This window comes from Ceratotherium simum, chromosome X (assembly GCF_057802395.1).
Source record: "Ceratotherium simum simum isolate JZ-2026a chromosome X, ASM5780239v1, whole genome shotgun sequence".
Classification (NCBI taxonomy): domain Eukaryota; kingdom Metazoa; phylum Chordata; class Mammalia; order Perissodactyla; family Rhinocerotidae; genus Ceratotherium; species Ceratotherium simum.
The window spans coordinates 91,418,070-91,430,906 of NC_141940.1; the positions used below are offsets into that span (position 1 = coordinate 91,418,070).

Below are 12,837 nucleotides of genomic sequence, written 5' to 3' on the forward strand. Positions count from 1 at the left end.
GCGCGCTCCACTGCTGGCGACCCGGGTTCGGATCCCGGGCTCGCACCGACGCGCTGCTTCTCTGGCCATGCTGAGGCCGCGTCCCACATACAGCAACTAGAAGGATGTGCAACTATGACACACAACTATCTACTGGGGCTTTGGGGGGAAAAAAATAAATAAATAAAAAATCTTTAAAAAAAAAAAATAAAAAAAAAAAAAATGTAAGGACTTTTTAAAAAAATATGGCCACAATACCATTATCAGACTTTAAAAAGGTGACAAAAGTTCTTTAATATCATCAAGTATCCATTAAGTGTTTAAATTTACAGTCTTCTCATAAATTATTTGTTTGTTTTCATCAGTTTCCAAATGAGGTTCACACATTATAATTGGTTAATCGGCTTTTAGGTCTCTTTAAATCTATAGAACTCTCTCTTCTTGCAATTGATTTGTCAGTTAATATGTTCTCCTGTCTTTTGTATTTCCTGTAAAACGTTATTTGAGCTAGACTTGATCAGATTCAGGTTTGATTTTTTTTTCTGCAAGAATGCTTCATATGTGGTATTGCATCTAGCATGTTTCACAAATATTAAGGATTATAGGCTCATCAGCTATTCTGAATTACACAAATCACCATTTTATCTCCATTACAGCAGACTCTTGAGAATCTGTAGTATCTCCCAATATATTTTAAGTCAATTTTAATTCTTCAGAAATTTGTTAATTTTCTGTACAAGAATTCTATCTGTATGTATGTGGCTGTGTGAGGTGGCAGGGTATTAAGCTCTAAACCAGACTAAAGGCCCATTCAGCAAACCGTTAAGGGCTTTGCTCTTTGTTTTATTTTAAATTTGCAAATATCTCTGCAAGTTTTCCAGAGGTAAAATCTAGCATAAGCCAAACAATCAAAGAGTCATGTAATTTTTATTGGGTTCTAATTTAGAATGTCTAAAGGTATTCCCAACAGCAATAAGAGATTCATCTATAATAATATTTTTATTTTCTTAACACTTTCTACAACCTTAATTTTCTTATCTAAAACTGGATGATCTTTGAGAATGCCACCCAAATTTGCTATTGGCTAATTGTAGAAGAATCCTTCCTAAAGGCTTTATTTCCTGAAAGTTTAACCTGAAAAAAAAACCTGGTCTAAATTATGCTTGCAAATGAATGTATGTTCATGTTGTCAGGTCACAAGAAAAGAAAATAAGATACTAATGTTTGATCAAAAAGGGCAAACACCTATCTGTAAGGCTGATTTAAATTTCTATTAACTTTAAATGTGAGCTTGGAAAAACATTTTCCCAGCTGTATTAGTTTTCTATGGCTACTGTAACAAGTTACTAATAAACTTAGTGGCTTAAAACAACACAAATTTATTGTGTTACAGTTCTGGGAGTCAGAAATCTAATGTGGTCTCATTGGGCTAATATCAAGGTGTCAGCAGGGCTGCATTCCTTCTGGAGACTTTAAGAGAGAATCCATTTCCTTGCGTTTTCCAGCTTCTAGGAGCCACCCACATTCCTCGCCTCCTGGTCCCCTTTCTCCATCTTCAAAGCCAGCCAGAAAGCAGGTCGAGTCTTTCTCTATTTGCATCACTATAACCTACTCTTCTGCCTCTCACTTCCACTTTTAAGGACCCTTGTGATTACATTGGGCCCACCCAGATAATCCAGGGTAATCTCCCTATTTTAAAGTTGGCTGATTAACAACCCTAATTCCATCTGCAACCTTGATTCCCCTTTGCCACCTAACATAACATATTCATAGATTCCAGGGATTAGGATGTGGACATCTTTGGGGGCCCATTATTCTGCCTCCCATACCAGCCAAATAATGTTTGAGATCTTTCTAGATTTAATGAAACCAAATAGCTGGGTTAAATATTTGAATTTGTTTTTGTGATCTGTCTCATTTTCCTTTGAGTAAGTCAGGATATAAATAAATAACCAGACCAAATGCTGTTTTGAGATTGAAGATAAACATAAATAGTTATGCTAGTTTGTGCTAAATAAGAATGAACATGGGTCTATATCTTGCATCCTTGTTTCTATTTATTGCCTTTTATTTTCCGAAAGAAACCTTAAAGTTAAGTAGATCTATCTGAATTTCCAATTTAAGACACATTCTTTTTTTTTAAATTTTTGTTTATTGCAGTAACATTGGTTTATAACATTGTACAAATTTCAGGTGTACATCATTATACTTCTATTTCTGCATAGATTACATCATGTTCATCACCCAAAGACTAATTACAACCCACCACCACACACACATTCTTTAGCAGATGTTTTCGTTTTCTTTAGTTTTCAGAAATTCGATTTTAATATGTCTGGGTATGGCTGTGGGTTTATCCTATTTGGATTTTTCTCACCTTCTTGAATCTGTAGGTGTATGTTTTTCACCCAATTTGGGAAATTTCCAGCCATTATTTCTTTGAATTTTTTTTCAGCCGCATATTCTTTCTTTTCTTCTTCTGGGACTCGCATGACGTGAATGTTAGATCTTTTATTATTTTCACACAAGTCTCTGAGGCTCTGTTCTCTCTCTTTTTCCCAATCTATTTTCTCTCTGTCATTTAGATTGGGTAATTTCTTTTGATCCTTTTTAATGTTCACTGATTATTTCCTCTGTCATCTCCATTTTGCTATTGAGCCCTTCTGATGAATTTTTAATTTTGGTCCATGTATTTTTCAATTCTGCAATTTCCATTAGTTTCTTCTTTATATTTTCTGTTTCTTTGCTAAGGCTTTCTATTTTTTCATTTGTTTCAAGAATGTTCATACTTGCTTATTAAGTATTTTTATGATAGTTGTTTTGTAGATTTTTTGGGGATTTCTATGTATACAATCATGTCATCTGGGAATAAGGACAGTTTTGTTTCTTCCTTTCTAATCTGTATGCTTTCTATTTCTTTTCCTTGCCTCATTGCATTAACTAGTAATTACAGTACAATTTTCAGTCGAGTTGTGAGAGAAGACATCCTTGCCTTGTTCCTGATCTTGGGGGAAAAAGCATTCAATCACTCACTATTAATGATAATGTTAGCTATGGGTTTTTTGTAGGTAGCCTTTATTTGGTTAAGGATGTTCCCTTCTATTCCTAGTTTGTTGAGAGTTTTTATCATGAATGGATACTGAATTTTGTTGAAAGCTTTTTCTGCATCTATAGATATGATCATATGGTTTTTCTTATTTAACCTTTTAACATGTTTAAAAAATTTTTTATTATTGATTTTTGAATGTTGAACCAGCCTTGTATTCATGGTGTGAACCCCACTTGGTCTTGATATATTATCCTTTTTATATACATGGCTGGACTTGATTTGCTAATATTTTGTTAAGGATTTTTGCATCTATTTTTGTGAGAGATATTGGTCAGTAGTTTTCTTGTAATATCAGAGTTTGGTTTTGATATTAGGATAATGCTAACCTTATAAAATGAGTTGGGAAGTGTTCTCTCAGCTTCTATTTTCTATGAGACATTGTGTAGTATTGATATTGTTTCTTTCCTAAATATTTGGTAGACTTCACCAATGAAACCATCTGGGCCAGGAGTTATTTTTGGGGGGAAGGTTTTAAACTATCAATTCGATTTCTTTAATAGATATTGGGCTATTCAGGTTATCTCTTTCTTCTTGAATGATGTTTGGTAGTTTGTGTCTTTCATCCAAGTTATTCAATTTATGGTCATAGTGATGTTTGTAGTATTCCCTTATTAACCTTTTGGTGGATTGGCTGTGATCTCTCTCTTTTACTTCTGGTATTGATAATTTGTGTCTTCTTTTTTATTTTCTTTGTTAGGCTGGCGAAAGGTTTATCAATTTTATTGATCTTTTCTAAGAGCTCACTTTTGGTTTTATTGATTTTTCTCTTTTTTTAATTTTCAATTTCTTTGACTTCTCTAATTTTTATTTCTTTCTTCTTGCTTTAAGTTTAATTTGCTCTTCCTTCTCTAGTTTTTCAAAATCTAAGCTTAGTTTATTGATTTTAGATATTTCTTCTTTTCTAATATTTTCTTTTAACGCTATGCTATAAATTTCCTTCTAAGCACTGTTTTACCAGCATCCCACACATTTTTTTATTGTGGTACAATATATATAACATAGAAGTTACCCTTTTAATGATTTCTTTTGCAAATTCTTTATCTTTCCAGCTGTTGAGACAATATTTTCGAGAGCTGAGGTTACCTCTAGTGGCGAAACCAGAGCCAGCTGTTAAGCAGCCAGAATGCGACAGTAATGGAATATATGACCATTTCTTTTAGCATGTTCTTTGTTCTCCTCTTCTAGAAGTTGTAGATGTCTATTTAGTTTGATTATCTGTCGTCTTAATGAAGCTGCATCTACAACAGTCATGTCATCTGAAGTTGCTTCAATTGTTGTATCTACATTTGAAATGCCATACTTCTTCATTTTGAGGGGTTGGAGGAGGTCTTTCTAAATCCAGAAAATCTAGTGGTCTTTCACTTAGCATAAGTACATGAGGTGGTGTTTTTAGTGCCAGAAGTTTAAAGGGAGTTGACTGAATAAGGTCAAGATCTGCTGGTCTTGAAAATGGAATGTCTTCATTATTTCCTGCTACAACAATCCTCTCTGAACCTGCATAACCACACTAGCGTTCGGAACTCCTTCTTGGAATCCTTGTTCCAGGTCAGCATTTGGTGGTGCTCCCTTTAATTTTTCTGAGACCCTCATTTGCTGACTAATACCTTCTGTGTATTCCATTTCATACTGAATTCAACTAATTTCCGCCATCTCAGCAGCAGTGGAAGAAGCAAATGCTGCCCCACTCACTAAATGTGTACCAAGTACTGCTTGCTATTTGGCACTATCTGCTTCTGGGCTTCATATTAAATCCTTTAACTTGCTTCAATGTGCATGTGCTGGATTTAGAGCCACTTATGTCTCCTTGGGCCTGCTGGAGGGTCCCTGGTGAGGGCTGCCACCTGCTGACTCACAGGTGGGTGCTCTCAGAGACAGTTGGCAGAGCACACAGAGGCACCCAGGCAAGGCACTTGCCAGAGTGGCCCACCCATTTTAATGATTTTTAAGTGTGCAATGCAGTGGCATTAAGTACATTCACATGTTGTGCAACCATCACCACTATCCTTTTCCAGAACTTTTTTATGATCTCTCCTCAACCCCTGGTAATCTCTATTCTACTTTCTGTTTCTATGAATTTGCCTGTTCTAGGTGCCTCAGATAAGTGGAATTATACATGGTTTGGCCTTTTGTGTCTGGCTTTTTTCACTTAGAGTAACGTTTTCAAAGTTCATCCATGTTGTAGCACCACAAATTTTTATATATGCTATCTTTATTTTCATTTTAGTTTAAAATGTTTAAAAATTTCCCTTGAGATGACTTCTTTTGACCTATGGGTTACTTAGAAGTGTATAGTTTAATTGATAAATATTTGGTGATTTTCCAGATATCTTTCTGTTATTGATTTCTAGTTTAATCTTTTATGGTCTGAGAATATACTTTGTATGATTTCTATTCTTTTTAACTTGTTAAGGTTTGTTATACATCCCAGAATGTGGTCTATCTTGGTGAATGTTCCATGTGCACTTGGGAAGAATATGTATTCTGCTCTTGTTGAGTGGAGTGTTCTATAAATATCAATTTGGTGAAGTTGTTTGATAGTGCTGTCCAGATTATCCATATCCTTACTGATTTTCTGTCTACTTGTTCTATCAATTACTGAGAGAAGTGTTGAAGCCTCCAAATATAATTGTGGATTTGTCTGTTGCTTATTTCAGATTTATCAGTTTTTGACGCTCTCTTGTTAGGGCAGTTTAGGAAGTCTTCTTCATTTATTTTGAAAATTTGATTCTTTTTTTGAATGAGGTAGGGCATGACTAATTAAACCCATGAAAAAATATCTTCTCTGAAACTAAAACTGGAAGCACAGTGTTTTGAACTTGTAGTTGCTTGGTCATTTTTGGTGAGCCATTTTGTTATTTTTACCAAGTCCCTCTAGTATTAAAAAGAATCCAGAAACTGCCTGTCTCATGGAGTTGCACATGCACAGTTGGCCTTCAAGCTCTTCATCATGTGGCCAAAGCTAGATTTAGGACTAGTAGAGCCAGTTCAGTGGTACAGATTTGCCAAACTAAGACTCTTAAATGTTTGAAGGTTCTGGAAACTGGTTTATGTCCCAGAAAGGGGACACAGAGAGGGTGGCTTCCCTGGGGTCAGGGACATTGGAGAGGTGACAGTTTTTCTGTGGTTGTTTTATATGTACAATGTATGTATATATGTATTTATCTTCTGCTGACTGCAATCAGCAGCTGCAGACTACAAAGCACTCATCATCTCTCCTCCAGTTTGTCACATAGACTGTATGCCTCTTACAAAATATGGCATAGCCATGTGGTTTGTCCTTGGCCTCAATTCTCCTGCAGTTCTGAAACCCAGAAAAGGATCCAGAGTATAAGCTACACTTCCTTCCAGCTGTGTTGTTCCAACAAGTGTTTATAGTGAGTCTTCAGGGCAGTGTCACTGGAGTGTGGAGAAGGCAACTCCAGTCTCTTTGAAGGAAACATTTTTGCTGTTCTATGCATTAAATATGGCTGTAAATTCTTTTCAACTTCCCCCATCAAGAGGTGGAGTTCATTTCCCTTCTTCTTGAATCTGGCCTAGTCTGTGACTTGCTTTGACCGGTAGAATACAGTGTAAGTGACACTGTGCAACTTCCAAGGCTGGGCCTTAAGAGATCTGCAACTTCTGTTTTTGTACACAGTTTGCATGGCTTAAGGACAGGGATACATTCTGAGAAATGTGTCATTAGGTGATTTTGTTGTTGTGCAAATATCTTGGAGTGTACTCAAACAAACCTAGATGGTATAGCCTACTACACACCTAGACTACATGGTACTAATCTTATGGGACCACCGTCATATATGCAGTCCATCATTGACCGAAATGTTGTTACGTGGTGTGTGACTGTACTTGGAAGGCTCCCTCTTATAACCCATCTGCCATGTTATAAGAAGGCCAAGTTACATGGAGAGGCCATGCATAAGATGTTCTAGCTGACAGTCCCAGCTGAGCTCTCAGCTAACAGCCACCACCACTGCCACCATGTGAGTGAGCCATTTTGGATGTTTCAGTCTAATCAAATCTCCATATGTCCGCAGCCCCAGCAGATACTATGTGGATTCGCAACAAAGGATTAACCTTGCCGAAAGAAAGGTTTTATCCTTGCCCAGCTCTGAGAGGTAACCTCTAAGGCCTTGGAATGTCCTGTCTGATAAGTGTCTTTGTTTACCTGGGGGCTATGGGCCATACTAGATAATTTTTGCTAATAGTGTGACTTATGGTGGGGGCCTTGGGCCACGTGGTATCAGCTTGATCTTTGAAGAGGCTGGAGACTAAGGTCAGCCATGTGGGAGGTCAGCGATGCCTATATAACTGAGTCCCAATAAAATCTCTGGACACCAAGGCTCAGGTTAGCTTCCTTGTTTGGCAATATTCTTCGCATGCTGCTACACATCACTGCTAGGAGAAGTAAGTTCTGTCTGTACAACTTCACTTGGAGAGGACAACTGGAATCTCGTGCTTGATCTCTCCTGGATCCTGCCCTATGTGTCTCTTCCCTTTGCTGATTTTAATCTGTATTCTTTTACTGTAATAAACTGTAACTGTGAGTATAGTGGCTTTTATGAGTTCTTCTCATTGAACCTGAGGGTGGTCTTGGGGACCCTCAAATGGCAGTGGAGGAGAAGCACTGCCCATCTGGGCCTAGCCAACCCATAGAATCATGAGCAATAGTAAATGGTTGTTGTTTTCTTAAGCCATTACATTTTGGGGTGGCTTGTTATGCAGCAATAGATAACTAACACACTTGTCTTCACTACTAGATGATAAGATTTTTGAGAGCCAAGATAAGTCTATAATTTCTACTCTGTTGGCATAGCACCTTGGGCATTGTAGGTATACACTAAACATTTGTTAAATTGTTAAATTGGAGTAGAGACATCTTCATGGACTGAGATACACTAACTGAGATGGGGGACTTGCAGAATGATTACATTATTTCCATCTGTATGTAAAAGAAGGGAATCCCTACCCCTTTTGTATGAAATCTAAAGATAATTTCAGTTTTTCAGGGTTGTTGTGCTAGTAATGATTTGTTCTTTCTTCTGTCAAGATAGCTGTACCATGATGTAAAGAATACTGCTTGGAATATGACAGTTCAAGTCCTAGTTCTGCCTTTCCTCACTACTTTTATGAACTTGGGCAAGTCTCTTCACCTTACCAAGTCTCATCTTGAAAAAGAGATAATAGCAATCCTACAGGGTTATCATGAGGTTTTAATGCTTACAAAAGTGATTTGAGAAATGTAAAGTTCTATGTAGGTATAAAGTATCGTTGTGTGGAGACTTTGGATTGATGGTACTTGCTTAATTTTTATTATTTTTATTCCTTGTAGCCCATCATCTGTCATAAATACCTTTAAATATGACTAGCATCTCAATAGTATAAAGAATATGAAGATTTGTAAAATAACAATAAAAATAACTTTTAAATAGTAGCTTTCCTTCTATTTTTCTTATGTCACCTCTTCACCACCAGAAACTACTCCACTTAAATTTTTTCAGAAAAGAAATGGAGAAAAATAACCGGAAAAGATGGCATTGAAGCAGGATTTCTTTTCTCCCAAGTATGTCACATCTCCCTACCTCACCTTTTCACCTTTCATATAAATATGCCTTTTGGTTCAGTAAAGAGCAACTGTGGGGCCGGCCTGGTGGCACAAGGGGTTAAGTGCGCGCACTCCGCTGTGGCGGCCCAGGGTTCGCCGGTTCGGATCCCAGGTGCGCACCAACGCACCACTTGGCAAGCCATGCTGTGGCGGCGTCCCATATAAAGTGGAGGAAGATGGGCACGGATATTAGCCTAGGGCCAATCTTCCTCAGCAAAAAAAGAGGATTGGCAGATGTTAGCACAAGGCTGATCTTCCTCACACACACACACACAAAAAAGAGCAACTGCAAGATATTGGCAAAATACTATTTGTTATGCCCCAACAATCTTAGTGAACTCTGGGCCCTTCTTACTGAGTCAGTTTTGATAGTGTCATGTGGTGATGCCCCCAGCACTTTGGAATTGGTCCACAGGCTTATGAGAGTCACTTTTGGGTTCTTCAGGTTCATACCTGCAGCTTAGAGAATGGAATCCAAAAGGGCTGCCAAAGCCTTCCTGTGAAACTTCTTAAAGATGCTGTAATTCCCCAGGGTCTTCCCCAGTATGTTGCTTTGATGCCATTTATAAACATCAGTTGTCTTCCTGGGTCTTATAAGGTGCTTGCTGCCTCCTACACTTACGTGCATCCTGTCAACCTTGATAATTTTGAATATCTGCCAGTTTCTAATGTAGGAGAATGAAAGATCAGAGCTGGAAGGAACTTTAGAGATTGGCGCCCTGGCCCAGAAATTGGTTGTCGTGACTTGAAAAGAGTCAAGGGCAAGGAATAATGGCCTATAATAGGAGTATGTAAGCAGATTCTAAGAGTCCAGCAAGGAAGGGTTTAAACCAGAGCCTGGAGACAGAGTGTTAAATTCCAGGGATTGGGAGCATGGGAATGCGAGTCAGCCAAAGCAAGTTAATATGCTGTATGAGAAATCAGGATTGAATGATATTTTGACAGCCTGGAAAAATTAGCTGAAACAAAAGAGGCAATTTCCAGGAGTACATAAAAAATACTTCCCATAGGTTCCAAAATCAACCATATAGTCATATAAGGGAACCCACATTTAACAGAAATTCAGTAAAACACTTAGGTTTCAGCTGCCAAGAAGGTCAGAATGAGTCAATCATATGACATCATTCTCTGTAATGTGAGTGCAGTCTTAGGATGCATGAATTAAGCCCAGAACAAGGGAGGTGATGGTCCCACTCTCCTCTGCCTGAGTTGTGTGTAAATTGTATTCTGTTCTCAGTGCCATATTTTAAGTTGTATGGATAAATGAGACTGTATTTATAGAAGGAATGTAATATGGTGAAAGGTTTAGAAACCATTTCACCTGCGGAATGGTAACTTAAACTGAGCTAGTTACCGGGTAAGAGAAGATAGGTGGGGAAAAATATCAGGTGTTTTCAATAATTTGATGGGTTGTTATATGAAAGAAGAATTAGACCTATTTTTATGGGTCTTGAGGATAGAATTTTGATAATTGGATGGAAGCCATAATGGGCAAATTAGGGATCAGTGAAGGTGAGAACTCTACAGTGAAAGTTGTCCATACATAAAGAGGGATATGATATGAAAGGGGTACACTACTCATTGGGGAAGTGCTCAAAAAGAGGCTGAAAGGCCACCTATCATGAATTCTGGAAAATGGATTTCTATACTGGGGAAGGATGAGTCAAATGATCTTCAAGATCCCTATCATCTCTCAAGTTTCATGACCTATGATCCGCTGTACTAGAGACACATGGACATTCTGAGATTTCCATTGGCAGCCTAGCACTCTAACTTGCCACATCATTATGCAGTGGGCTGGCCAGCAAAATGGCCAGTAGGTCCAGTGTCAATATAGAATGCCCACACAACCCAGCCATAAGGTCCTAAACTTAACTGGACTGTAAACTTCTTGAAGGCAGAGATAGCATCTTATTTGCTTTTGTAGCAGTGCCTGGCACATAATAAGAGATGCTTGTCGGGCCGGCCCCGTGGCTTAGCGGTTAAGTGCGCGCGCTCCGCTGCTGGCGGCCCGGGTTCGGATCCCGGGCGCGCACCGACGCACTGCTTCTCCGGCCATGCTGAGACCGCGTCCCACATACAGCAGCTAGAAGGATGTGCAACTATGACATACAACTATCTACTGGGGCTTTGGGGGGAAAAATAAATAAATAAAATTATAAAAAAAAAAAGAGATGCTTGTCAAATGTTTGCAGAATGAATGAATGGACAAGTGAATGTTGGGCATTATATTAGTCTCCTAGTTCTGCCATAACAGATTACCACCTACTTGTTGGCTTAAAACAGCAGAAATTTGTTCTCTCACAATTCTGGAGACCAGAAGTCTGACATCAAGGTGTCAGCAGGGCTGCACTCTATCAGAAGGCTCTAGGCAAGAATCTGTTCCTTGCCTCTTCCCGCTTCTTGTGGCTCTTGGCTTATGGCTACATCACTATGATCTCTGCCTCCGTGGTCACACTGCCTCCTCCTCTTCTGCCTGCCTCTTCTGTGTGTCTCTTATAAGGATACTTGTCATTAGATTTAGAGCCTACTTGGATAATCTAAGATGATCTCATCTCAAGATCCTTAATTACATCTGCAAAAATCCTTTTTCTAATAAGGTCACATTCACAGGTTCTGGGGATTAGGACATGGACATATCATTTTGGGAACCACCATTCAACCCACTACACTCATTTTTAATGGTCATTAAACTATCACCATTGTCCAACCAGTAGTTCTTGGCCTGTAATGGTACTTTATATGCTCAAAGCAGAACAATATTGAGAGATTCTCAACAGAGATTGTAGTGCTTAATAAGCCAACTCTTGGAGTCAGACAGATCAGAATTTGATACCAATTTTGCTATTTAGTGGTAGTGTATCTTTGGCCAGGTGTTGAACTTTATATTTCATGTTCCCCATCTCTAAAATGAGAATAGCAGTACCTATCTCATAAGTAAATGTAAACGTTCGATGGAATAATGCTTGAAAATTACTTAACATAGGGCCAGGCATATAACTGACACTCTACAAGTAGTGAGAATTATTAATTATTATGAGCTTATTCATTTTCCTTGGTTTCAGGCTGCCTGGGGTTCCAGCTTTTATCCTTCCCTGGAAATTTAGTTGAAATCAACGTATGTTTATTGAGGATTTACTCTGAACCATATGCTATTGTATGTAATAGGTATAAATGATAAACGAGACAGACACGGTCCCTGCCCTCACAGACCTTAAAGTGTGATGGCATCAATGGTTAATAAAACATGGAATTATAATACAGCATTGCCATTATATGGGGAAATATAGGAACTGTAGAAGTATATAGAAGGGGCACCTAACCAAGGCAAAATTCTGGATAGAGGAAGAGGATCTCTGTATATGGGAGGATACTTGCATTTGTAGCAGAAGGCTCAGTTGGGGCTAATTTGGACTCAGAGCCTGGCCATGTCTGAGGAACTAGTAGACCAGTAATTCCTCAAGCATCTACTGGTATGTGTTGATTTTGCCTGGGGGATGCGGGCCTGTAAGGAGATGTGTGCTCTTTGTGTTTGAGGAGAAAGACTGGGAGAAGAGGAGGCATCTTTGTTTAGGTTCCCCTAGCAGTAGATTCTAAGACACAGATTTGAGTGAAAGTAGTTTTTTGGGGAGATAATCCTAAGAAACACTAATAAGGGAGTGGGGAAGTGAGGTAAGAAAAGAGTGACTAAATGATGCCTTATCAAGCCAGTTACCACTGTGGTTAACTGGAGTCTCATGGTATTGGGGAACTCTAGAAGCCAGTGTAGAACACAAGCCTCAGAGTTATGTACATGTACTCCTGTAAGTCCTTGGTTGAGGACTGCACCCAGGAAGCTTGCCCACAAGCAGGGCAGGCAAGCTACTAAAGAAGGCCTCAGGCAAAGTGATACAGCTGTTGGCCATTGGTAAGGCCCTGGGAGATATAGGCAGGACACAGACAGCATGTGATACAGGAGGAAAACATGGTATGCACCCCAGCTTGTTGCTAGGGACGAGGTCTGAGGCCAATGAAAAGAGGGGCTTCTGGCAGAAACTAAAGAAGGTTTTCTTATGAGGCTCCATGTAATACTCGGGAAACAAATAGTGCCAGGTGACAAAACATAGCACAGAGCTGGGAGGAGGGGCTTTTTCCCCATTAATGCCTA

At 38.8% G+C, this 12,837-nt stretch overlaps 1 pseudogene; it reads right to left on the reverse strand.

Moving 5' to 3' along the window:
• Window positions 1-4,173: 4,173 nt before the first annotated feature.
• On the reverse strand, window positions 4,174-4,893 carry LOC147911941 (mitochondrial fission factor pseudogene; annotated as a pseudogene).
• Window positions 4,894-12,837: the final 7,944 nt, after the last annotated feature.